This window comes from Lytechinus variegatus, chromosome 3 (genome assembly GCF_018143015.1).
Source record: "Lytechinus variegatus isolate NC3 chromosome 3, Lvar_3.0, whole genome shotgun sequence".
Classification (NCBI taxonomy): domain Eukaryota; kingdom Metazoa; phylum Echinodermata; class Echinoidea; order Temnopleuroida; family Toxopneustidae; genus Lytechinus; species Lytechinus variegatus.
In genome coordinates, this window is record NC_054742.1 from 41,758,982 (window position 1) to 41,785,815 (window position 26,834).

A 26,834-nucleotide genomic window follows, 5' to 3' on the forward strand; every position below is an offset into this window, starting at 1 on the left:
ATCCAACTAGTGGTCCTAGCTTATTGTTGCACGTTCACACCTGCCCAAGTCGGACAAATACATATTATTCATGAGAACTCGTAATTGGGCCTCAAAATACCTCATTTTCATTTTATGCATTGAAAAATATAGTATAAGTGGGCATTAAGATTTCTGTATTCCTGTAACAAAGTATGATATTTTTTATCCCGCATCTCAAAAGTTCTTGAAATTGCTTTTACGCTGCAAATGTCCCTGTGACAGTCTGAAGAAATTTCTGCAAAAGTCTTGACTGTCTCGTTCTTCTTGAAAGTAGCAAGAATGTGTGTATTTTGGTGAACCATTCATACTGAGATAACAAATAGCTTTTCCTGATGAGAATAGAATGCTGGATCAGAAAATATTAGGTATTATTCTGAAATGATCAGGTATGAATATGCCCTTTTTTGTTGCAGAGCCCTAGGCCACTTCAGTCAAGCTGTTTCAATTTGTTGGGAGAGAACAAAGAGGTGATCGGAAAACCCTCTCTGCTCTGATTTCACCCCCATCTTTTCTTTTTATCATTACCCTGAACGAAGACAATCTATTATTACTTTTTATCACTGTGGCTTGTCAGAGAAATACAAAAAAAATCTTTTGTCTTTATGGGAACAATCAGACTTTCCCATTAACATTGTATTGTTTGTTTAAGTGGGAATGAAATATGTATTATTAGACAATGATGGACAAGCAGAGTCTTCATATTCTAATTTCCGACTGAGCTGGGAGCAATAAGGAAGAGTCTAGGTAACGCACATTCAATGTCTTGAAAAGTCATGTTGGAAGATTTTTTTTGCGCTTCAAGATATGAAATGCCCTCTTGAAATTAATGAAGCAATACGAAAACTTTTCAAAAATATTTAGGCTTATTATTCCTCTTCTTAGCACTGTTAAAAGTTCACATTGGAACTATTATACAAATCTTAAGTGGATTGGCTCAAAATTAGGACAATGTGCAGAAGAGATTGAATGACTTTTCTACAAGTATTTGCTAACAATATTAGTAATAGCTATCTTACATACATTAATATTAACATCAGTAAATTTTCTATATTATCTATAATCAAAATGAATTTGAAAATACTTTGGATTATTACAAATCAAAATTCGAAATAGTATTGAATGAAACAAAAGCAAATATATTCTTTACACCTTCTAAATTATACTTTATGTATTATATATTATTTTCTATGCGATAGTCACTTTTAATCATTAAAACATGCCCTCCCCTTTTTTTTACTAGCAGTTAATATTCTTTTTTTTCACATGTTGACATTAATATCAATTCTTGTTTATTTTGTCTATTTAGTGATTTGCATCTTCCAGTCTGTTATTTTTTATCAACATGTCTTCACATCATTGATTTTTACAGTATGATTTTGGCCACAGAAATCATTAAAAAGTGCCCATTCTCTATCCTTTACCTACTTTCTTATCAAGTGTAAATGGCATCCCTGGATATGAGCATGTCAATTTTCCTTTGTGTGAACACCACCAGTCTGTAATAGTATTCTTTGGGTGTGTTCATTTTCGGTTTTCCAAATTTAAACAGCAACATGAATCATGATTGAAAACGTAATTACAAAATGCAATATAATGAGAAACAAAGCATGTGTTTAGTGTCCTCCTTCCTGGTCATAAAAGTAAATGTCTTTCAAATTAGGAAAATTTAAAAAGATGCATTTGTAAACGCATTCATCTAAAATTGTATGACTTTCAGCATGGCGAGTGAGACACTGAACACTATTGAGTTTTGAAACGTCTTTAAATTTGTTTTCGCAGTGGAAGCCTACACAAGCAGTTGCCAGAATTGGGGCCCCGCCAGAATTGATCTTTCTTGTGATGGGTCAAACTGCGCAATTGAGCTTTGCTTACGAAAGCGGGAATTTCAAACACGATCAATTAATAATCAGCTTTATATTTTCGACACTGAACAGTGCACCGCTGATCGTGTTTGTGTTCTGTGTTTTGTAATTGAGTTCAATCATGATTCATGTTTCTGTTTGAATTTAAATATCAACAATGAACACACCCTCAGTCGGTCTATTGTTTTCATATCAGTCTGACTGGAATAACAGGAATGTTTTGCAATGTGTGAATACAACCATTGTGTGATATTGCACTGTTGAGTTGGTGGAGAGCTGTTAACACTGATGCGGTCATGATGAAAGTGTGATGCAAGTGGTGGTAAAGATGGTATGGTTTGTAATCACTCTCCTGATTGGACTCTGAGTCATTCACACCTCACAATTATTAAGTTTATTGACCTCTCACACCTTCAATGGTGCCCTATATTTACACAGTATTTATATTTTACAATTTTGGTAGCAATGCGAGATGGGGACAAAAGGTTTGTATTTTTTTTAGTATGTTAAAGATTCCTAAAAAAGTGGAGGAGGTAAATATTCTTGCCTGGTTCTTTATTGATAGCTGCTTTGATTTTTTTCTTTTAGTATTTTTTTCAGTTACTGTATCAAAGAACATATTCATGTCTTTTCTGAATGATTTTTTCTTTTTTTAATTCCCCATCTTAGTAAAGAAATTGTATATATATATATATATATATATACATGACAGTGGTATTTGTGTACATATGATTTACTCTATCTTGACTTGGCACCTGTAGTTAATATCTCCTAGAAATTGTTATCTAACTACTCCTGATCTCTGTTTGGATAAAAATTACCATCATCATGAATTTTTCTTTCGCTAATAACTCTCATGGTATACAGGGCTCCACACTAACCCATTTTTTCTACTGGTCCAACCTATTCATGTCGGACCAGTAGATACCCAGTTTTTCAAATTTTTACTGGTCCGAACCTAAAATCTACTGGTCCCAAAAAATAAAGAAAACATTAAGAAAAGGCGCAAGTTTTTTTTTTAGCCTTTAGTTACCCCCCCAAAAAAAAAATTAAGGACAAAAAGAAAGCAAGACAGAAACGAAGAAAGACAGAAAGAAAGGAAGGAGGGAGGGAGGGAGGGGAGGGGAGGGAAGGGGGGAGGGAGGGGAGGGAGGGGAGGGAGGGAGGGAGGGAGGGAAGGAAGGAAGGAAGGAAGGAAGGAAGGAAAAGAAAGAAAGAATAAAAGAAAGGAAGGAAGAAAAAAAGGTAAAGAAAGGATAGATGTGAAGGAAGAAAAAAAAGTAAGAACTAAAGAAGGAAAGGAAGGAATAAAGAAGGAACAAATATAAGAAAGAAAGAAAGAAAAGAAAAAAAGAAATTAAGGAAATGAAGCAAGCAATACAGAAAGAAAGAACAAATCCAGAAAGTAGTAAAGGAAAGAAAGAAGAAGCAATAAAAAAGAAAGGGTAAAAGGAGAGATGGAAAGACAGACAAAAGAAAGAAAGGAAGGATTGAAAGAAGGAAGGAATTAAGGAAGAAATGAAGGAAAGGTAAAATGATAGAAGGAAAGAAATAAATGAAGGAAGGGAAGGAAAGAAGCAAGCAATTATAAAAAAAAGAAAAGGTAAAAGAATAGATGAAAGGAATAAAAAAAAAAAGAAAGACCGAGAGACAAAGAAAGGAAGGAATGAAAGAATAAAGGAGAGAAATGAAGCAAGCAGTCAAAAAAAAGAAAGGAAAGGTAAAATGATATAATTAATAAAGGGAAAAAGGAAAGAACAAGACAGATAGAAGAAAGGAAGGAACGAATGTAAGAAAGAAAGGGCTGAGAAAAGAAATAAAAAAGAAAGGGTAAATAAATGATGGATGGAAGAAACAAAGAAAGTAACAAAGAATGAAGAAAGGGGTAAAAAGAAGAAAGGGGTAAAAAGAAGGAAGGAAAGGAAGAAGAGAAGAGATGAATATAGGATGGATGGACTCAAAAACTAAAGAAAGAAAATATCAGAAAGAAAGAGAGAGAAAAAGGAAATAGAGAAAATATTTTATAAAAGGATAGAAAGAAAAAATGAATTAAAGAAAACAAGGGAAATTAAAAACGAAAGACAGTAACAAAAAAATCGAGGGAAGAAACAAAGAAAGATTAAGAAGGAAAGAAAGATAGGAAGAAAGCTAAAACTATTATAATTTATCAGTTTCTTTTCTCATTTAAAATAGCTACGAAAGAAAGTCGCAGATACCATTAGTGTATCAACACACACATAAATGCATATGTGGGGCTATTATGTATTCAGACGATATCACCCGAAACCCGATCTGTTTGAACCAAAACAGAAGTGAAAATTTCTCCTTTTACTGCTTACAAATGACAGAGTTGCTCCAATTTTTAGGAAATATGGACATTATAAGAGCCTTTCATGAGTATGAACCTTGGATTTTGACAGTTATGTGAGAGATTTCTGCCAGAGTTTAGCCAGGCTTCGTTCGTGCGGCCAGTGGAGAATTTACCATGTGGTTTGTGTGGCAGACTACATGTACACTGTACTGTATGCATGCTGTATAGTACTCTAGTAACACGTGCGATTCATTCTGTGTGTATTCTGTGTGTGAATTGCAGAATTTAACGGGGGGGGGGGGAATGGTTTGCTGTGAATTTGACCATTTCTGGAAAAGTTATTGGCCCAACAATGGTTTTTATTACTGGTCATGTCGGACCCTTAAATCTTGCTATTTTTGGAAAAATTACTGGCCCGACAATGATATTTTTTACTGGTCATGTCGGACCAGTAAATCTTCCAATTTCTGAAAATCTACTGGCCCGACAGCGATTTTTACCGGTCTGGGACCGTCGGACCGCCGCTAGTGTCGAGCTCTGTGGTATAACAAAGCTCAATAGCCTATCAAAATCAGGGATTCTATGTAAGTTACATAACCATTACTTTCATGCAACTTGGCCCAGAACTTCCTTTTTTGTAGTATGACATCTGAACGCAGACTTCTATAGAGCAATCATTTGAGGAACCAGCCCTTAAAACGCCTTCTTATTTTAGGTGGAAATTAGGTTGATTGTGAGGAGGCTTCGCAGGCAGCTAAAAGGCTACTTGTTGTTAGATACTAATTACACCAGACACTGCCTACTAAAGTCTAAGTCTGATAAATGAGAGCACTCAGTATCAGACAATAGGCATTATTTTTTCATCTAATCGAGTTGTTCACTATTTCAAGGGTTATATTAGGTGACTCAGAGAGGGCATACTGATCTCCAAGGTTGCTTTCTGTGAGGACATAGGGCAGCAGGAAGAAAGAGAATACATTCTGCCATGTGCATTTTAGCTATGAACAATGAAGAAGGCATAGAGGGCTTCATTTCATTCATTTGGGACTAACGAGGGTATTGGTCTCGGCCATGCTTTCCATGTGAGTTGAAGTATTACTGTTGATGAGATGAAATAGGGAGGAAGGTCAGGAGTGATAAATGGCTCAGGGAAGGTATTTTGATGATATCTTGGTAGATTACTAGGTGTTGCATGTTTCACTACGAGGACGTATTATTGGTCATAAAATTTGTAGAATTTCAAAACCAATTATGGTATGTGTCTAGCACATTACACTCTAAATATCTTGAATGTATGATAGGCCTACATCCAGATTGAGTGTGGATGGTGACCCAGAGAATTCTGTAAAATTTGTGTATTCAGTTCTTAGCTTTTGGAATGTAGGCCTTGTTTGCAGTCAAAAATGTTCTCCCGAAAATGAGTTTTGTTAGATTGGCTTACATGATTGTTTAGAAGCAGAGTAGCATGACCACTTTCTAATAACATTCACTATGTGGAAACACCAATGTATGTAATTAAGTAAATTGTTCAAACTAAGAGTTATCTGATAAAATTGTCAGTAATATAGGTCACTTAGGAATATTGCAATCATCAGAGTTAATTGCAATTACTTTCAGATTATAGGAATTTCCTAGTACATTCTTAATTCAAGAAGGATATTGCCATTACTTCAACAAATTTTTATTCAGGTCCAATGAATTTACAAAATAATTGTAATTCCAATGAAAGTAATACTTTAAAGTGATAATAATAATAACATTAACATAATGGAAACTAGTGATAATATTACAAATAATAATAACCAGGAAGATACTAGTAATGATTTTTTTAATTACAAGAATCCACCAAAAATAGTTCACAAGATGTTTATTGTAGCCACTTAACATAATATGCCATAAGAATCCTTGTATTATTCAAATACTGAGCTCCTATCGGTATAAGTTTGAAGGTTCCAGTTTAGAAACTTCTTTGATTTTACTCGGCCGAGGTTTGACCCATAACTTCCTGTTTGTAAAGTGGGCACTTAACCACCGAACCACCATCATCACTATATCCACCTCAATCAAAGTCACTACCATCTCCTTCATTATCTTTACAATCACTGTTGCTGTCATCAGAATCTGCACCATGGCAACACTCTCTATCCGAGCCGCTTTTAGGTAGAAAGTTAAAAACTTGCCAACAAAATGGCAGGAAATTGTACCAAAATTGTCAATATATTGTTATTTCTCATCAGCATATCTACCCCATCTTTGAATTAGAATTCTCATGGGCATCTCCAGCCCAAGGGCAATTGTGCAATTTGAGATGGTAACCATGGAAACAAGAGTCAATTACAGTGACTTCATTGATACTTGCCATTTGTGAGGAGCCTACACACTCCACTGATTGGTCAGATAAATGCATTTTCTGACATTTTCTGACTGTTTGGTTATTTATCCAGAGTTGCTATTGATGCGAGAATGCACTGAAATAGATATATTGACCCATGACAGAGGAAAAAGCTTCTCATTTCTATTCGTTTTGCAATCTGTTCATTTATTGTTGAAAAGTATCTCTGACTGCAGAGGAAAGAGTGAAGGACATATTCTGTATTCAACCAAGTTTAGGGTATGAGCAGACTGGTATTTTTAGAATATCGAATCAAGATGATTCAACTCAAAAGTCTAAATTAAAGTAAAAATATTGCAGCCATAAGAAAGTATTAAAAAAAGAAGTATGAGTAACTTCACTCGTAGTGAGTTCATCTGTTACAGTGTTGTATTGTTTCATGAATAATTCCTGAATAAGTTCGCAGTATAATGCTGCATAGATAGAAGTATAGGAGATGAATTCCTCAGTTGTATTTCTTTATTTATAAACATGCATTTTACCTTAGAAAATATAATGGGTGTGCACCGTGTCTGCGGATGAGGATGTAAGAACCTAATACCCAATTACAAACCACTGAATATCAATGAACCTTCAGAGAGCTAATTTGAGAAGGAACTTAGAAATTCAGGAGGGGGATATTTTTTTTTCTATTTGGCTGGTGTTTTCGTTCTCTATATAGTTGCTTATCATTCATTCTCTATATTGTTCGAATCTCAACTTCATTTAATAAAGAGAAACAGAGAGCAGAGTGGTTGCAAATAGAGTATGGTTTTGAATCAAAATAATTTATTTGAAAGTGGATGTAAATAAAATTGAAAGAATAAAGCAAAGCAGCTTTTATGAAATGCTAGTTTCAAAAGGTATTATATCGACCTTTTATGAAAACTTAGAATACTGTTCTAATATCACTATAACATAGAAACCAGTTCAAAATACTATAAAATATCCTATTTTCTCTCTAAAGTTGCAAAGATTGATTTATAATATTTTGGAATTGATCTTTTTATCTGTAATGTACCTATATTTATCTGCATTAGATATTAAGTTGCTAAACCTTTTAATTCATTTTGGTGAATGACTTGGAAAAGAATGATCAACTGTATTTTATAGAAACCATTTTTGGGGGAAGAAACCATTTTTTGGATAATATCAAACCTCAATCCTACAAGCTAAAAATATCCATGAATCTAAGTAATAAACTGCAAGGACCCTTTTAACATTGTGTTTATAACCCACTGTGACATGATACTGTGTTGTCATGTGAAAAAGGGAACAGGTTACAAAGATTGGTGTATTACCTTTGTGAACCAATATGTGATGGACACATATTTATACCTCTATCTGCATTAGATATTGACTTGCTGGATTTTTGAAGAAAGAAAAAAGTATAGTGTGACAAATGACCTGTATAGCATAGTGATCATTACTCGATAGCCTGTATTTTTTTATACAAGTGATAACATTCAGTATATTTAAGCTACCATCATAGTTCTTAAAATAACAGATGAAGAAAATATTAATACATAGAGGTAAGCAATTCTTGGGAATGGATTGACCATTCAAGGCCATCTTTGCATGCACATGTCATTATAAATGCTGAAGTTCATACAATCACCCAATGTGCAACTAATAATGGGCCCAAGATGTCAGATAGAATATCAACGAAAGCCAAAATGTTTTTTCATGTGCGGGCAAATCCAACTTTAGCCAGGATATGGCTCGAATAATTTTTCTACATCTTTGCCCCCACCGATCAAATAGGCCCCACCTCCCTCATTGCCGACAATCATTCATGTGGCATCTTTGAAATGATGGACAATCAATTGAAAATCATTAGAAATTGATAGAGGACATTTCTAGCAGTAATCCGATCTGATGTACAAGGCCTCTCCCCTCACATACCAATCTTCATATCTACCCCAAGCCTCCCAGAAAAGTGAATTGAGATGAGCTGGCCTGACCTAGTCTGTAACTAAACATTTACACCAATTTAGAGCGAGACACGTCGTCGTCAATGTGATGGTCAGGATCCTAATGTGTAGAGACTTTTGGTGTATATTCGTTGGCTAGTTTTTAGGTTCTACTGCTGCTGCTTGATTGAAGGATCACTCATCATGAGGATAGTTGTAGGAATTCCAACCAAATGGATTCAATGATCAATAGAAAAATAAGATTGGGATATTATTAGAAAGAAAAAAAGACATGATGGTTTTCGAGTTGTGAGTGTCAGCATGAAAAAAATAAGTGATAGTATAGAAAGAAAGTATTTTTAACATGATCTTTCTAGGATTGTAGAATATTATTCTTAGCCATTAGATTTAATCATTCAACAGAAAGATGGTTTGCATTGTATGCCAATTTTTGTTAATTTTTGTGTTAATGATTTATAAGTATAAATATTTTTTGTGATATATTTTTGCAACATCTCAATTTTTTGTTTGCATTTATTTTAATGCAAGGACTAGTAAGCACCATTGATTAGGTCTGCCTACATAGAACCAAGCTTTGAAGGAAATTACTATAAACTTTCCTCGTTGTTTGCACAATAAGTTCCCTCTTGTAATATAGTCATGAATGTAGTTGCAGTTTTATAGTTTTTGCATTATATTATATTTTTTAAATTATTTTCTTTATAAGTGCTTTGGACCATATGGGAAAAGCTCCATTTAAGTAATAAATATTATTATTAATGTTGTATTTTTCATGCATTTCCCCTTTCAATCTTGGAGGAAAGGACTCTGTGAGAGGTTTTGAGGATAGGTAGATGGAGAGAATGTCTGAAACAATAATTGAATGGATATAGAACCATCAAAGAATTTTATTTAAGTATAACCAATACATTAATCACCCTGTTTCTATTTTTTCTGTCTTCTCACTTACAGATCTAAGCAAATGAGGTATTCAGTATAGACGATGCTTCTTAGAGAGCTGATGTAGCACTGTGGAGCATTACTTGAGATGATTCAAGAAAATAATATTACATCAAGATTTCTCAACTACATTACCTCTCATTTTAGATATATGTACGTTGTTGTATGACCTTTCAATTCAATCAAACTATCATTGTAAATTATATTCAAATTGAAAAGGCAATCCGCCATTGATGCAGACAAGTAGTAAATGAGCACTGCTTATGTTCTCCCATTAAGTTAAAATTCATCAAACCAATTGACCTCACTTGTTAATTGAGTATTATCTACAGTAGTCTGTACAATCATTGATCATAAACACTATTGATGGTTAAATGAAGTTGTCTCAATCCAGCCCATAATAAATGATAACATCATTACAAGATTTGGATTATCATTAATTGTATAATTTTATTTTGATTATCTGAACAATTTCAAATCATTGTTGATATTGAAAAAAGCGATGGACAACTCGAGAGATGAAACAATAAAATTACTTCATTCACAAGCTAATTCTCTATAAAAAGTTGTGATCAATATAAGTCCAACCATGCCAAATTTTAGAGACCATCCAATGAATAAGTTGGAAAGCATGTATTTCTATTTTATACCCACATATGCTCATTGAAGACATCGCTATTCTCTTATCTTTTTGCAGTAACTTGAGAAACATTACATTTTTATGAAATTTTTATATTCATGCACATCAGAATGGCAATAGTCTGACTGTATCTTCAGGTTTAGGAATAGGTCTAGAGAGGTCATTGTATTATTGGCAATAGCTTGTTCATGTAATAACATACAAATCATGAAACTAATTTTCTTCTCACTTTAGAAATGTATTCATATTAGAATGACAATTATCTAAGAGGTCAAAGGTCACAAAGGTCGTCGGGTAGCTGAAAGATCTTACTATAGCTATATGTCAAGTTAATGGAAATAGATTTTAACAGAACCTCTTCTCACTGTACCTACAAACTTCGTTAGAATTGTGCCACCATGAAACCCCAGAGGTATGACCCGGGCCCTGTGACACAAAGGTTAGCAATTAATCGCTAAATAAAACGGCCAATCAAGATCATTGTTGCATGTGCATTTTGCTCAGTAGACTGACAAGGAACCAATCAGCATTGTTCTTTCAGATTAGTGATTAATTGCTCACCTTTGTGTTATGGGGCCAAGATTGATAACGGGCTAATTTTCGATTACATAAACCAATCAGTAAGTACTTTGGCAAGGCTTGTTTAAATTCTGGTTCAACTTGGCTATGGTTAAATTTTGTACTAAATTTATGGGAAGCCCAAAAAGTGTCAAAATTTTGTTAACATTGTGTGTATCTTATATTCACTGTGCTCTTTTATCATGCTATAATGGAAGGGAAAGCTAATTCAGTTATAATATATCTGTAAAGCGATTAGAGACGTCATTTTGATGTGTTAAGCGCTATATAAATATGGAATATTATCCTATTATTATTATTTTCCCCCGCACAGTTATGAATAATAATTATAGACAGATGAGCTAATTAATTGAACCTGGGAGCCGTTTCATAAAGCTGTTCGTAAGTTAAGTCGACTTAGAGATTGACTGGTGATCCTTTCTTGTGGTGAATGGTATACATCAAATTGTTCATTGGCGTTATGGTTTAGCGTGTAAGAAAGGTTCACCCGTCATTCGTAAAGTGGCTCTTAACTTATGAACAGCTTTATGAAACACCCGTCATGAATGTTTGAGATCAGTGTCAAAATAATTGGCTCTACATAGTTTAACTTTGGATCAGAGTTTTAAATTAAACATGAGATCTGAATACAAGCCATTATCTTTTATGTTGGTTTCATAACGACACTTTACTTTCAAGCTTCTGGTTATCTGAAGCTTTTGCGTCCAGACCCACTTTGTGATATGATTACATGATTGTAAATTACAAGAAAAGATATTTGAAAAGTTATATGAATATTTGTATCATGTGTGTGAACCTTGACAGCTTGTGGAAAATTGAAATTGTCTTCTGAGTTCTGAATTTTCCATCACCTGTTTTTGTATGTATTACATTGTTTAAAGAGGGGTTATTTTGTTTTGTTTAAGGGGGTTTTCAAAGTTGATTATGATATTTGTCATCTTCCTCCCTTCCCTCTCCTCTCCTTTTTGTTTTTATTTTATTCATTTATTCCTGTATTTTCCTCTCTTTCTCTCTTTTTCTTTCTTTGTTTTATAAATTCATTACTTTAACTACTAATGGCATTCAATTAAACTGAATACATGTACCAATATATTTATCTATTGTATAGCAATATATTGCTCACATTGAGTACATTTTCAAGGTTTGGGGTTGTTTTTGCAACCATTCTTTTGTTCTGAACACATATTTATCAATCCATGCAATCATTGCATGATTTAAGACATTTTCCTGGATTCCATGGGAAGTAAAGACCTATACGCTAATATTATAAGTACGTAAGGTAATGGAGATCTTATATCATGATGGTTGCAATAGCTACTGCCTTTCATTTGTAATATTGATATATAGATCATGACTAGTAACTGTGAGATTTGATCTCTATAGTGTATGAGTTGATGATGTTTGACTGAGGGAACAATGACAAAATCAGATCAGATTGAGTGAATATGTATCCACTTTATCAGAAATTAATCATGTATTTGTTTGTTTACAAGAATTTGTGATATTTGTTTGTCCATGATTTTTTTCATGAACATTCACTGTAAACTTAAATATGCATGTAACAAAGGGTTATAAGGAAATACATTTTTGTTTAACTTAATCTAATTTTGGTGAGTATAGTCAAAAGCTAATGATACATTGATATACAAATAAAATTGACACTAAATTTTATGTTGAATTATTGACCGCTTAAGTTTAAAAACTCTCACAAACAATGTTACTTTTGGCAACACATTTAATTGGTTTACTGCTTTACAATATTTTTGATGAAGTCCTATTCTGCTATTACCAAAAAAAGATTACCCGAGTGTGTATATCAGCATTTGCTGTATTTTACTTTTTGTAGGTACTTCCTTTGTAAAATGTTTGTAAAGATGTCTATGTTTTCAGTAGTCATCAGTCTCTAAATAACAAATGTAGGCAAATATCTTGAATTATAATCATTTTTGTTCTGAAGAAATATAGAAGTATTTACTCATTATGATCATGTTTCGATACGTCTTCCATTTTTCATACTGCTAAGCAGAGCTACATTATCCTTTTCAGTAAACGGTGCTTTAATATAAAGTATATCAGAGTTGGCCATTGTGCCAAATTATAATAAATCAAACACATGTGCGCATGTAAATGCTTTTCATTATTCTATGTTTTGTTAGCCTTATAAGGTGATGTCCTATTCTCAAATCCTTTTTTATAATACATATATTTGTACAGTATTTGCTGGAATATCATCAATGTATGATATATATCATATGTGATTATGGCATTAAATCTAATACCCACCAAAAATAATGGTTTTGTAAAGCTAATGTAAGTACTAGTTTGTGAGTGTTTATGTATAATTGAAAAGTAGTCTGAGATTTTTTTCATTAATAATTAATCTTGTCAGTGTGATTCTGTTCTTGTGAATGTGTTAGATATATAAAGCAATCAGTGACATCCCGATAGTCTGTCCGATAGTACACGGCGTGTGTGAAATTATGGTCAGGATATAGTAAGATGAAATGTCATCGAGAGGTTAAAGGTCAACTGATACGAGACCATTGGGTTTTATATATAACAATAATCCAAAGGGCAATCGCTTCCCGACAACTACTTCAAGGAACAGTCCCTGGCAGTAAAACTGTTGGGATATTTTCCTTCAAGTAGTAGTCAGGGGGCGATTGTCCTTTAAATTATTGATAAAGAACCCCATGGTCTTGTATAATTTGACCCTTTGACCTCTCAATGACATTTGATCTCACTATATCCTGATCATAATTTTACACACACCGCAGACTATCGGACCCGCGGACTATCCGGCTGTAGCCAAGCAATCTTCTTTCAGAACATGAGTGTTACTTCTTCTTTATATAGTGACATCAATTAACTTGCAAAATTATATAGTAATCATGAATTTACAATTAATGTTGCTTTTCTTGCAAGATAGTGGAATGATTGGGGGCATCTACCTAATTTTCATTCTTTATCTGAAAGTGTTACAAAATAGAACAAAGATTTGTTAAAATTGTTCTTTAAACATCGTATTTTTTCATGTATAAGTATTTTTAATGGAAAACTGTACAAATTCTTGTTTTCACACTTTGCTTGAAAGCATATATGTAAATGAAACAAAATTATTCATATTTGTTTAAGACATTGTGATTTTCATGTATGGTACAAAATAAAGGTATACGGTTTTGGTACTTTAGATTATGTTAATTGTCTTTTGTTCTTGCTTTTACCCTTTAAATCTTTAGCCAGTTGTAATCAAGGGAAAATAAAAAAAAACACTGTTATACAATAATATTTTTATTGTTCAATATTTTTTTTAATTAATGACCTCTGGAAGATGTGCATGTACTAATTTATATTAGGATAGGGAAAGTGTCCCAATTATGATTAACATAAATTGGAGTCATTTTCAATATCTAAGTACTTTTTATGTTGGTGATTATATAAAACGACCAACTTATAGTTATTCCTGTCTCCCTACTATCTTACCATACAGATTACCTAACAAATTATAGAGAAGTATAAGTACGTAGAAGTTTAAGAGTATTTTGAACAATTTTGCTGCAAGTACGATTATTTCTACCTTTCTCAGCGGTTATGGGTTGTTTGTCATACCGTATAGAGTTTTCCTGTTAGAATGTATCCGTTGGAGATGGACGTGATTTTGTTTAGCAACCCCTACATGATTAACCCACCAGACAGTCTGAATTACTCATCAATTCGTAGTTTAAAAGCAGCTTTCAATACTTGGCGGCGCCTTCTTTGATCTTCTCATCTAAGTTTCAGTCGCCTGGGTCTCAGGAAAAAAAATCCGAACCCAATATCAAAGACAGACTACTCCTTCAAATTGTTATACATGAATAATGTCCTCGTTTATGTATATTCATGAAGGTTATTTCCCTTCATTTGATATCTTCTATTTAATGCACACACCTCACTGGCGACAGACATTGTAACAGGCTAAAGTTCAATGGACACGTGATGGGTTAGGGACTCGAATTTCATTCAATTGTCCATGGATTTTGCTTCTCAATCGAACTTTTAACATTTAATTTATCTATGAAATTTTTAGCCTGTTGGCACATTCATCGACTTCTTGATCACATCAGTTTATTTCCTATTTAAGTCATTTTCAAAGTTTAGAAAAGATTAAGGAATGTCGTACCCTTTCCCCTCCATTGGCATTCAGGCATTGACTCTTGACTTTACAGAGAGCAAATCGGAGGTAATTAAGGCAAACGTTGGTAGAAAATAAGAAATATTTTCAAAAGAAATTCTAATGGCACGATGAGTCACTTCTAAATCTACGGGGATGAATTTTCACTTGTGTTTTCTTTACTTCCACCACCACCAAAATGTCGCTTCACTTTTATACCATCTCGGGTTAAACGTCTGCTTTGCGAATGTAAATTTCCCTAATACATTCCCCAGGGTCTGCACCCAAATAGCAAAAATCGGATAGAAACGTACATTTCGGGAATAAATTCCGCCAGAAATGAATTCATTGTCTGGAGACACGTAATCCAGACTCCTCTCGAAAGAAAGTAAGGTTCTTATCTTCCAGAATGTTTTTCCTTCACTCCCTATCACGTTACTTTACCCTTCATTCTTTTTCCCCGCGCTCCTATTTGAGATTCTCGTCACCATGGCAACCTTTTCCACAGCGACGCTTTTACCTGAACTCTCATCTCGTATGCAGTACGTGTTGAGTTTATTGCAATTATTTGGCATTAGGCAAATGGGCAACTCTGAATATCAAGAAACGCTAAGAAGAAATACTAAGTCTATTGCAAAACATCAAGTTTATATCTATAACAGTTAATATTAACTTCCCAAAGACTTTTTTTATTTACTGTATATCTTTGGATAAGTATTCTCTGTAACTTTTTACCATTGATTCTTGAAAATTATGATTATTACATAATTTTGTAACCATGTAGCAAATCATTCATCAATAATCCAAACCTTATGTGAAAGTTGATGCTTTAGCCTTTCCATGGGATGCATGCACTATCACCATGCAGTATAATGCAACTGTACCAGGTTTTGGAAACATATACAAGGCCTGTGGTTTGAAAAACTCTGAAGACTTTAAAGATATTCACGTGATTTCCTTTCATTGGATGCTAAGGAAGGTAATCTGCATGGTATGCGGCTGGATGCCCAAAGTTTGGATATTCAAAATATTTTGCAAAGATGGACTTTAGTTGTAAATTCCTAATTTGAAAGCAGTCATAGCCATATCTAGATACCATTAATGCTGATCCAAAAGATTAGCAAAATGATCTAATCATTTGAATCTGAGCAAGTAATCAAAGATAACAACTTCACATAGATACAATTTTCTTGAGTCTGAAAATCAACTTTACTGAATTGTCATGAGCATCGATAGCCAAACCAGTTCAGACTTTTAACTAGTAACCAATTTCTTTTTCTGTTCCCTATTAAAGAAATGGCTGATCTATTATCTATGGTACCAAGGTATTTCAGTAATGCAACCTGTGTAAACATATTGTAAGCATATATATGGTAGATCAGTCTATGAGCTTTTAATTAAAAGTGATGATGAATAAAAAAAAAAAAAGTTTATATCTATTTCTAGGATTTCTATCGCAAAACTTGCGGTTTTCTTTTGATAAACTCAGTTTTTTTTATTTTGATGAACGTAGTTTATTGACGAAAAACAATAATTACGGTCTCTGTCTCTCAAACGCAAATACTTTCTCTCCCTTCCTCACCCACCCGGCTCACCCACCCCCGTACAGACCTCCATCTTCGGCACTCTCGTATATAGCTGCCACGTTTTTAATTTTTCACATTTCTTTGTTTCTCTTCAGCATGTTTAGTGATCCTTATAAAACAAATTTACGTCACTCCCTTTACGTTTATGGCACTAATATGCAAGACACGAGGTCATTATGAATAGAAATTGAGAATTCTCGTTTTCTTTTGGCGTACAGTCGGCGAGAGAACTAGAGGCGTACTGGAAGAAGTCTCTTTTATGGCTCAACAGTCACGCAGAGTGTTGCCATGGAAACCTGCGACTAAGATGGATGTGGGTTATTATCCGCAAGAAAAGTCTAACAAGGGGCCATTTTAGAGAAAGGCGCAAACCTTGATAATGAAACAGAGTGAAAAGGGGAGAGGGGAAGAGGGAACTACACGAAGAAAAAAAAACAACTTAAAAAAGAAAATACCGCCAGATTGTAAGACGAAAGGCGGTACCCTTTGATTATGAAAGGCTTGTGAGAAGGCGACGTCTTTTTAAGCGGAAATTGGATATTCACTTCTTGCAGACTTGACTATGTTACTGAGCGTGCGATTATTTTTCGTTAACAATCTTAAAACACGCACAGCAGACTCCAAAATGTTTCTGATTCAGGATCATTTGGTTGATTGTATAAAAAATATATATTAAGGTGCACTAGTACATGAATGTAAATGTCTTGCGTATCACAAATGTGTGTGCTTCGATGACATCAAAAGCAAACGGTAGGAGAAAGCGAGAGATGGATGGGTATGAAAGGATATGGATGGAGAGGAATAAGAAACACTATCATGGATTCTATCCAAAAGTTACTACATCACCTGCTATATTACCTATTCCTGTTATCAAGAAAAAAGTATTACACTGTAATGATATGAATGAGAGTATTAACCTGCAATATTCGCAAGAAAAGGTCATTTTTTTACAAACTTGCCTCATGTGTATTTTGGTCCGCATTTATTGGATAATGCCAAACATTTATTATAGAATAAAATATTTGCTTAGTCGACTGATAGCACTTTATATTTTGCTTTACATTTATGAAGAAGCATTTTTACTGCTAGGCCTAATCTTATCTTATACATTACATTAAATAATAATTGTTATTGTTTAGAAAAAATACTTTGTTATAAAATGCACTTGACATGAACTGTTTGTAGTTCTTTCCAATGTCTTTAATAATCGCCATTATTTTTATACTTTACAGTATCTGTAAAGAGCAAATAAAGTTTCCCTGTGGCAGATAGCATTAGGGTCAACGCACGACTTTCCACTATGTTTTCTCTTGGCTTTCATTTTAAAATACGATTTTAAAGTAGATTAGAATCATTAAAGTAATCATAGTAATTTTATCATTAAATGCGCTCTCCTAAATAAGAGGCAATACTTTCACTGTAATTGGTTCATTTCCATTAAACCTCGATCGAGTTCTCAAAAACGCGGTCGTATAAGTGGATCCGTGTATTTCAGGATTTTTTTTTATAAGGACGTTTATTTAATAATCAATTAAGCTTCGGAGAGGTCGTATGTCAACGGATATACAAGCTTGCGTTCATTTGATGTTGATGACCGTGATAAATTAATGATCATATCATATATCATCTCTTACATGTAATTTGATCAGAGTGACCACGCGGTGATTGTCCATATTGAGAAAATTTATCGACCGCGTCCAAACATGGCCGCCGTCTCCTCAGTGAATATAGGGATGGTGCTGAAAAAAAAATCGTAATTTTGTATCTTTTTATTTTCCCTCTCTGACAGACCTGATTCATCTTAATCTTTGTATCAATATGGCATTCCTAAAGCGGTTAAGATATTCTCATCCCTGAAATTGCATCAACTTTGTTTCACAAATGATCTCCAAGGTCCAAAGTAAGAACGACTAATGATGTTTATAATTGGCTGAATACACAGATGGAATATAATTGCCCATTATTGCTTAAATGCAACAATGTGAATTTATCACTCTGTCGAAAAAAGGCCTATATAGGTGGGATATTTATCCTGATGAAGTTGACATAGGGTGATTTATACCAATGTCACATCAAGCCATTAATTCCCTCCTTTTTAGCGAATTTACTTTCTGGTATTCCTTTCGGTTACTGATTTGGATTTCCTTTTTCAATCATTAAAAATCATTTCTCTGGTAATTATCATTTCAAAGTTATTCACGCATTGCTCTCTTTAAATAGATACACACAAACAAATATAATAATTCTTCTAAACTGATAAATACCAACACAGACAAAGAGTGCTTCTCCTGTAAGTGAACTTGGATAACCTATGTGACATGAGTTGATAGAATATGTGGAGTACGTATTTCCTTTTTAGACCAATAAATCAAACGTGTTGGTCATATTTCACTAATTTGCCTCAGATTTTATCAAATAAATTTGGAACAAAGGAAACGACTAGTTGGAGACATGCACGAGTATATTTAGATAAATGCCAATGTAGGCAAAATGAGGAAAATGAGACAATCAGACAAATACTGTTGCATAGAATAGAATTGCATCCTAAAAAAAGTGTGTAATTCTATGCACTCAATCTTAGTATACACATAGTGGCAGCATCAAGTAGATAGACATGAACAAGGGACACAGGGAAAACATTAGAGTAAATTGAGAGGGAGAAAGACAGAGAGAGGGTAAAGAACGAGATTCTTTTTAAGAATGAGGATGGCAATCAGGACACTCGTTAACCTACGCTCCATAAATCAAAGCATTTTCCCAAAATCCCAACTCCAAACAACGTCCAAGTGAGTACCTTCGTACGTTCAACGTGTCAGATGCCCAATTTGGCGGAACTAATTTGCAGAATAGAACTACATCACCGTCATACGTATTTTTCTCTTCCTCACTTCCCCACCGCCCCCCCCCCCCCCCCCTCTCTCTTTCTCTCTCATTTTTGTCTTCCGCAGATCAACGCCATCCATATTCCTTTCCATTTTCCTTTCTTCAATTTCATTTGCAAGATGAACGTAGAATTTGGCGAGCAGACGGCATGTGTATTGAGAAGGATTAGCATCTTGGCCGAAGCCAGGCGTGAGAGGTTTTGGCGGGAAGATGATTTTTGACAAGTTCGTAATGGATCGATGCTCTTTGCCTAATTGGCTCTACCTTTGCGTCTGATGTATTGCACAAAGAAAACTGAGAAAATATTTTGAACCATGTGGTTATTTTTCCAGGCGACCACTGTACTCTGAAGAACATGAAATTTAGACGTTAAATTAATGATCAACAGTGGTAAAAATTTCAGTGAAAAATCGACAATCGTGAACTCCGAAATCATGTCAAAAAGTTTATTGCAATAAATTTTGTCTCAAATACATTACACAACTTTTGGCCCTACAGTATTTCTAAGTTGTACAGGTCGGGGGTTGTTTTTCTTCTTATCATTAATTTACAAGTAAATACATTTCATTTGAAATATTTAGCTTTATCATCAACGCAATTCTTTTGCTCTCAAATACTATCTCATAGCTACCCATCAGCCCAAAACTCACCCTTACCAGTCAATATTCGAAATGAAATAGCTATTAGGGCCCAAATGGTTGCATTTAAATTTCACAGCAATCAACCTTCCTCATATTTTATTTTATCACAGCGCTACTCGGCAACCGCTCCCTTTAAGCATGTTAAATGTCTTTTTAAAGAAGTAAAAAGTACAGAACGAAGTAAAAAGATCTCGCACAATCTTCATGTTAAGGGCTTCCCTCTGAAGTCTTCACGCTTAGCAGAGAGGAACAGGTTTTATCGATTTACGCATGCGCAGGGGAGATCACGTACAAGCTGAACCTCTCGAAACGGCGCCACAGTGACAGCAATACACGCATAGTACTTGGGATGAGTACCAAGAAGAAACATCGATGAAAAATAATGACGATTAATATTCCATGATTGTCACATACTCAGCCCCACCATTACTCAACACAGCTAATGAGATTTTCTTGATCTATTGGTCGTTGCCTCCCGAGAATTGAAAAAAAAATGCATCTGGAGAGCGGCTGTTGAGAAGAGACAACAAAAGTGGTTTGCCTTGGAAAAATGATTGCTACAAGTGGGCATCTACTCATGCGTTCTTCACTGCGCGACATCTTGTCTGGGCACTGCTGATGAGATACAAATAAATCTTGATGATTTGCATGCAATTTGTTCCATTTTTTTAAAGTAATATTGTCTCATGTTGCAAATCGTTTCTAAATCATATTTAGAAGACCTGCAATCGTATAGCCAATTTTAAAAGGCCCTTGAATAAATATGAATCTTACTCGTTAGCTCTTGATAAAATCGAATAATGTGAGAAATGAACTGGAAGATAGTGATGGTATCGTGTTTACCCACTATAAGTAAGTATTCACCTTCGTGATCAATGATGTCGGCGTCTGGTCGGCAATCTGACTCATCGACCTAATGAGCCTGACCAATTTTGGCCGACAGGTCAGTTGATGATAAATCAGTATAATTACAAAATGGTTGATCCCGAACATCATTATGATCATCAAGGTGAGTTATTCATTGATGAGGACAACCCCACATGGGATGAATCAAATTTTCGTAGACTCTTGGTGAGAGTGGTACAAATTTACCAATATCTCTTTGCATTGTAGTCCACATTATTCTTTCGCAGGTGAATAATTTAATATCTAAGGTAGATAGCAAAATACTAAAACGAGTTCTTTAGATTTATAGTAAATGGAGATTGTTAGTTTTTTCTGTCCTTTGTAGTATTTTTAGGGGGCTGGATAAAGCTTTTCAAAAGAAAGTCTTAAAGTTTTTTCCTATTATTTTGCGTTGTTGCAAGTGACAGTGATCTCTTTTTTTAGGGGCCAGGTAAAATCGAATTATGTCGAATAATAAATCAAACATTTTGAAGTCAACAATGGCATTGTACTAAAACGCAGAGTACAAAATTATAAACATCGTGACTGTGTTATCAATCAGGTATAACCCTAATGGTGGAGGAATATATCATGTTGCTGGAATAATTTGGTAGGTAGATTTGTATTCATCAAGTTTAGTGTCCTCACTCTCCTTCCCTTCTAACACTAAAAATAAAAGTTATCTCATATAATTGATATTTCTATTAGCGTGTAATTAATGTAATACACATACGCGGACATGAAATTAGTGCAATAAAAAGGGCTGAATAAAATTGTTAAGTTTCAAGGATTAAGTCAAAGTGTGGAAAGAAACGGTAAGGTATGTAGATATTTTAAATGTACATTGGACAAAATATTATCTTTACAGTTATCTTGATAATAAATAATGATGCGATGACGATGATCCAGTATAATTTTCAATGAGTTTATAGCTTTAAAATTTCAATCAATTTGATATAAATCGTTCAGGATTCATCTAGAATACTTGGATTTAAATGAAAAGAAATTGTCTCGATCTAATTATTGGCAACCCACAAGGATACAATCAACAGAATCAACACTAACCGTATACGCCAAAAGAAATTAGGATTTTTTTCTCTCTCTCCTCCAGTCGCAACACCTTCAAGCGGCCCCATCTTCTGGAATACGACTTGAATTCCTTTGCCCTTTTTATCGCCCGATTCTTATTTTTCTTTCTGATTAAACACCAAACTCGATTTAACAGCTGCCCCATTCTGAGGTGTGGAAAGGAATAAAAAGAAGAGAGCGATGTTTTGAATGGGAGGAAGCCACAGAATCTCTATTAAAATTCAGAGTACAAGCTCACCATAAACACCCCTACAGCACGTTGCCATGGAAATCACTGACCGGAAACTCAATAGCTTCTTTCGATTATTGAGATTTTCTTATCCTCCACGGAGGCTAGGTCTCTACTTCTTGTCAATCTCGCGTATCTTAAAAGCCTCTGGTTTATCTTTTCCACAAATCCGTTCATACGAGGAAATCAACTTGTTGTTCATCTTCTATTTTTAACTTTTCACAACCTTTTCGTACAGACTTTTCCGCATCGTTTTTTAATCTTTGTTAATTACTGAGCTTCATCCAGGCCCCCGAAGCTACCGCCATTTTGTTTAATCCATTAGAAGCTAAAATAAGCCCCCATTAATATTAATTTCGTACGATGCTCCCTCGTCAACTGTGGTTTTGTACGTGTATTAGACAATACGCACATCAGCGCAATGACAAAGGTCAACTTGGAAAATTCATTAATGTATTCATTTTGTTACGCGCTCGTGACGCGAAGGATTCAGCGAATCAAGCAAGCGCAAATCTGAGACGATACGTTGCGCTTTATAAAGTATCGATATCACAAGCGATATCACTTAAAAACAAAACAATGTTTTTATTGCGTCTTATAGGCCTATGCTAATTCTAAAAGGGAAGATGAAAACAGTAGATCAAGTCGCGATTAGGTAAAAAGGTGGGGGGTGGGGGTGGGGGCAAATCATGGTTATTACAATGATTGTATTCATTATCACTGGTTGAGTATGAATACTGAAAAAAAAACTTTTACCACTAAAAGAGCCATTTCTTGTTACAATTTTCGAGAAGTGAAAAAAAAATCTTCATGGATCCCCGTGCCTGCTTTCTTCTGGCGTCCGTTTCATAATGAATTACACTGAGCTATTTAAACATCGCTATTATTGTGATAACCGTGGGAACCTTGATTATGATTGGTATTCGTAGTTACCATACTTGTAACTCATGATGAAACGGGCCCCAGTTTATCATGTTCAATATGTTTCCTGTCTCCTTTATTCTCCAGCATTTCTTACTCTGTTTTTTTTTTCATTTAATCATTTTAACATGTTGTTTTGTGCCGCCTTTCTCCTACATATGAAGAGCTCACTTTTAAAAGGGGTTAGGTCTATTTTTAATCAAATTTGATATTTATGTCTTAATTGATTTTTAGTAGCTCTGTAAGATGATACCATATAGAAAAGTTGAAATTCCCATAAAAAAAGTGAACTAAAAAAAGAAAATTCACTTTTTTTCAAAAGGGGTTAGGTCCATACATAATTTTTCTGGAAAATAATATCTTAAAAAAATATGAAGATAAGTAGATTTCTTTTATACCCAATTTTAAATTTCTAATGGTAGAGTATCATGAAAATTCATTTTCGCATAAGAATATTGCAATATGGGAGAATAAAAAAATGATTTTCTTGGAGTGGCCCTAGCCCCTTTTGCAACTTAACTTTTCATATATTTCCTTATTTTCCCACTTGTTATCTGTCTCCTGGTTTCCAAAAATCTCGTCTTATTTCTCTTCCACCCCTTTTGTGCCTACTTCCAACATCAGCTCTCTCACCACTCCCTCTAAATTATCTCTTCATAATTATGTGCCCCTCCATTTTTTTCTCATCTCTTTTCGACCCACTTCTCATCACTCTTTCCCTCTCTCGATCTCATTTTGAATTTTGCCAATTCCAAATCCCTTTCATTTTAGCTCTGTACAAATACTATATGAACACAAATGAAAGACATGAAGGAATTCTCTGGTTAGTGGTGAATTTTATTAATTATCCAGAAAAAAAATCACATTATCAGAGGATTAAGCTTTACCTTTTTCTTAAGCGTATGTTAATAGAAATTTGTTTTTGTATGCTGGGGGGGGCACAATTACCCCTACTGTTTGAAGCACTGAAAAGTGCCTTTTTATGCAAGAAAATGCCCCCTCACGAACGTGTACTGTGTCCCTTTCACCTGATGAGAACCTGTTTTAGGTAATACCAATTAGTGCTCTTCCTTATATGCAATTTTTTACCCAAAAATGCCCCCCCCCCCCGTGTTCTGTGCCCTTCCATCTGAGGGCCCGTTTCACATGTTACAAAGTGCCCCCTCGCCTTCTTGGAAAGTGCCCTTTCTTGAATCACTGCCCCCTTTTACCAAAGAAAAGTGCTCCTAAAGAACTTGTTCTGTGCCCCTTTCACCTGAGAAGGATCTGTTTTATGGTCACCATGACAAGTGCCCTTTGAAACAAGAAAACAATATTTTCATTTCTATAATATACTTCTGAAGGAAATCCTTTGTGCATTAAGTTTAATAATTCATGTGAGTGGAGTATATAAGCAGTTTCGTACAGATGGAGGGGAGAGGGGCTTGAAGGACTCTTGCCCATAGGCGGCGGAAGCGGGGGATAGGGGGACCTGTCCCCCCTAAATTTGAGGTGGGGGACAGACCCCCCTAAATTTTTAGTTGAGAATCTTTTTTTTTGCTCATCAATTTTTTTCCTGCGTCCCCCCTAAATTCAGGTAGACCCCCCCTTAATATTGTTGTGGCCCCCCTAAAATTGTGGTTGACAACCTTTTTTTTTGCTGGAAATTTTTGTGGTCTCTTAAGATTTAGGTGGATAAATTCAGGTGGACCCCCTAAATTTTTTGCCTTCCGCCGCCAATGCTCTGCCCCCCCCCAAGAAAAAAAAATCACGACTAAGAAAAAAAAAGAAAAGCAAAGGGTGAAATATATCATTTTGAATATTTTGTCAAAATCTATAACAAAATTGGATATTTGTTTTTAAAATGTCGAAATTTTGCTCGCTCGCAACTTTTTAAAAAATTTCACATAAAACAGCATTTTCCCTGTGCCCCCCCCCCCCACTTTCAACTTCAATCCGCCGCTCCTATTTGTATGTTTATAGCTTCTCTTTTTGCAACCAGTTTTAATAAAAATCAATAAGAAATTTCATACGTCATGAATTTGGGTTTTGATAATTTTTTTTTTTTTAATTGGACTTGGAAAAAAAACCTTTTCCATCTTCATCACGTGGTTCCCAAGTCTTCAATGTTGACTTGTTGGATTTCTTGAATGAAAACATCTGTTACACCAGTCCTGCAGATTGAAAAAATAATCAATTAAATTGTCATGATTTATAACACATAAATGTTTTAAGAAAAGTGAGACTATGCATATATATATTTCTTCAACACATAACATAGGAAATCTTACTTCTACTAATTATAAACTTGTACTTCTATAAAGCATATCACTTAAACATGTTCTCCGCAGTTTACATACCACTATGGAAGCTTAAAAGTGCCACCGAGATGTTGAGATAATTATCTCGGGAAGTCGACATCTTGATAGCAAAAGATAAGATGACGAGATCCCAGATCTCATCATGTCGACATCTTTTAGAAGAGATGATGAGATGACAAGATCCCGAATCTCATCATGTCAACATCTTTTAGAAGAGATGATGAGATGACAAGATCCCGGATCTCATCATGTTGACATCTTGTAGAAGAGATGACAAGATCCCGGATCTCATCATGTCAACATCGTGTAGAAGAGATGATGAGATGACAAGATCCCGGATCTCATCATGTTGACATCTTTTAGAAGAGATGTTGAGATGACAAGATCCCGGGATCTCGTCATGTCTACATCTTTAAGAAGAGATGTTGAGATGACAAGATCCTGGGATCTCGTCATGTCGACATCTTGTAGAAGAGATGATTAGATGACATGATCATGGATCGAAGATCTTGTCATCTGACCATTTTTTCTAAAAGATGTCGACATGACGAGATCGGAGATCTTGTCATCTCATCATCTCCACTGAAAGATGACGACATGACGAGATCCCGGGATCTTGTCATCTCAACATCTCTTCTAAAAGATGTCAACATGATGAGATCCGGGATCTTGTCATCTCATCATCTCTTCTACACGATGTTGACATGATGAGATCCGGGATCTTGTCATCTCATCATCTCTTCTACAAGATGTCAACATGGTGAGATCCGGGATCTTGTCATCTCATCATCTCTTCTAAAAGATGTTGACATGATGAGATTCGGGATCTTGTCATCTCATCATCTCTTCTATAAGATGTCGACATGATGAGATCTGGGATCTCGTCATCTTATCTTTTGCTATCAAGATGTCGACTTCCCGAGATAATTATCTCAACATCTCGGTGGCACTTTTAAGCTTCCATATACCACTCTCCATTCTAACTACATGTATACTTTGAAAAAATGTCAGAGATTTCTTTTAAATATCAATATATAAATTAACATATGTAAATTATATGAATTGTAAGAATTAAAGTTGATATGTTTTGTTGCACAGAATATTTTGATCTGTAATTATAAACGACACTAACTATAATCTAAAAACAAAATTGTGAAATGGGTTTTTCAAAGGCAGGTCTATTTGTTGCCAAAAAAAAATGTGAACAACCTCCATTATCAAATTCAAAAATAATCACTAACTAACTCACTCACTCCTTTAACTGCTGTAGTTTGTATTTCTCTTTGTGGTCCAGTCACTGTTCTATTAGGCCTACTTCACCAATTATTTATCATCATCAATCACCTCCATGGAAATTGTCAAACTGCATCATCCTATTAGACAAAATGTAAAACAAAAAAATCATAAATCTACAAATATGAATATCACACTAAAGAATCAATAAAATGAATTTTATAAAATGTAACTCATGAAAAATAAATATTGCTCTGTTC

General features: G+C 34.6%; 1 protein-coding gene across 1 annotated transcript in view; it reads left to right on the forward strand.

Moving 5' to 3' along the window:
• Positions 1-13,839, forward strand: part of LOC121411051 (lysophosphatidic acid phosphatase type 6-like) — a 52,802-nt gene extending 38,963 nt beyond the window's left edge. Inside the window, exon 9 of the mRNA XM_041603532.1 lies at positions 9,451-13,839. The gene's annotated coding sequence lies outside the window, so the exon portion shown is untranslated. The remainder of the gene's footprint in view (positions 1-9,450) is intronic.
• The last annotated feature ends 12,995 nt before the right edge of the window (positions 13,840-26,834 follow it).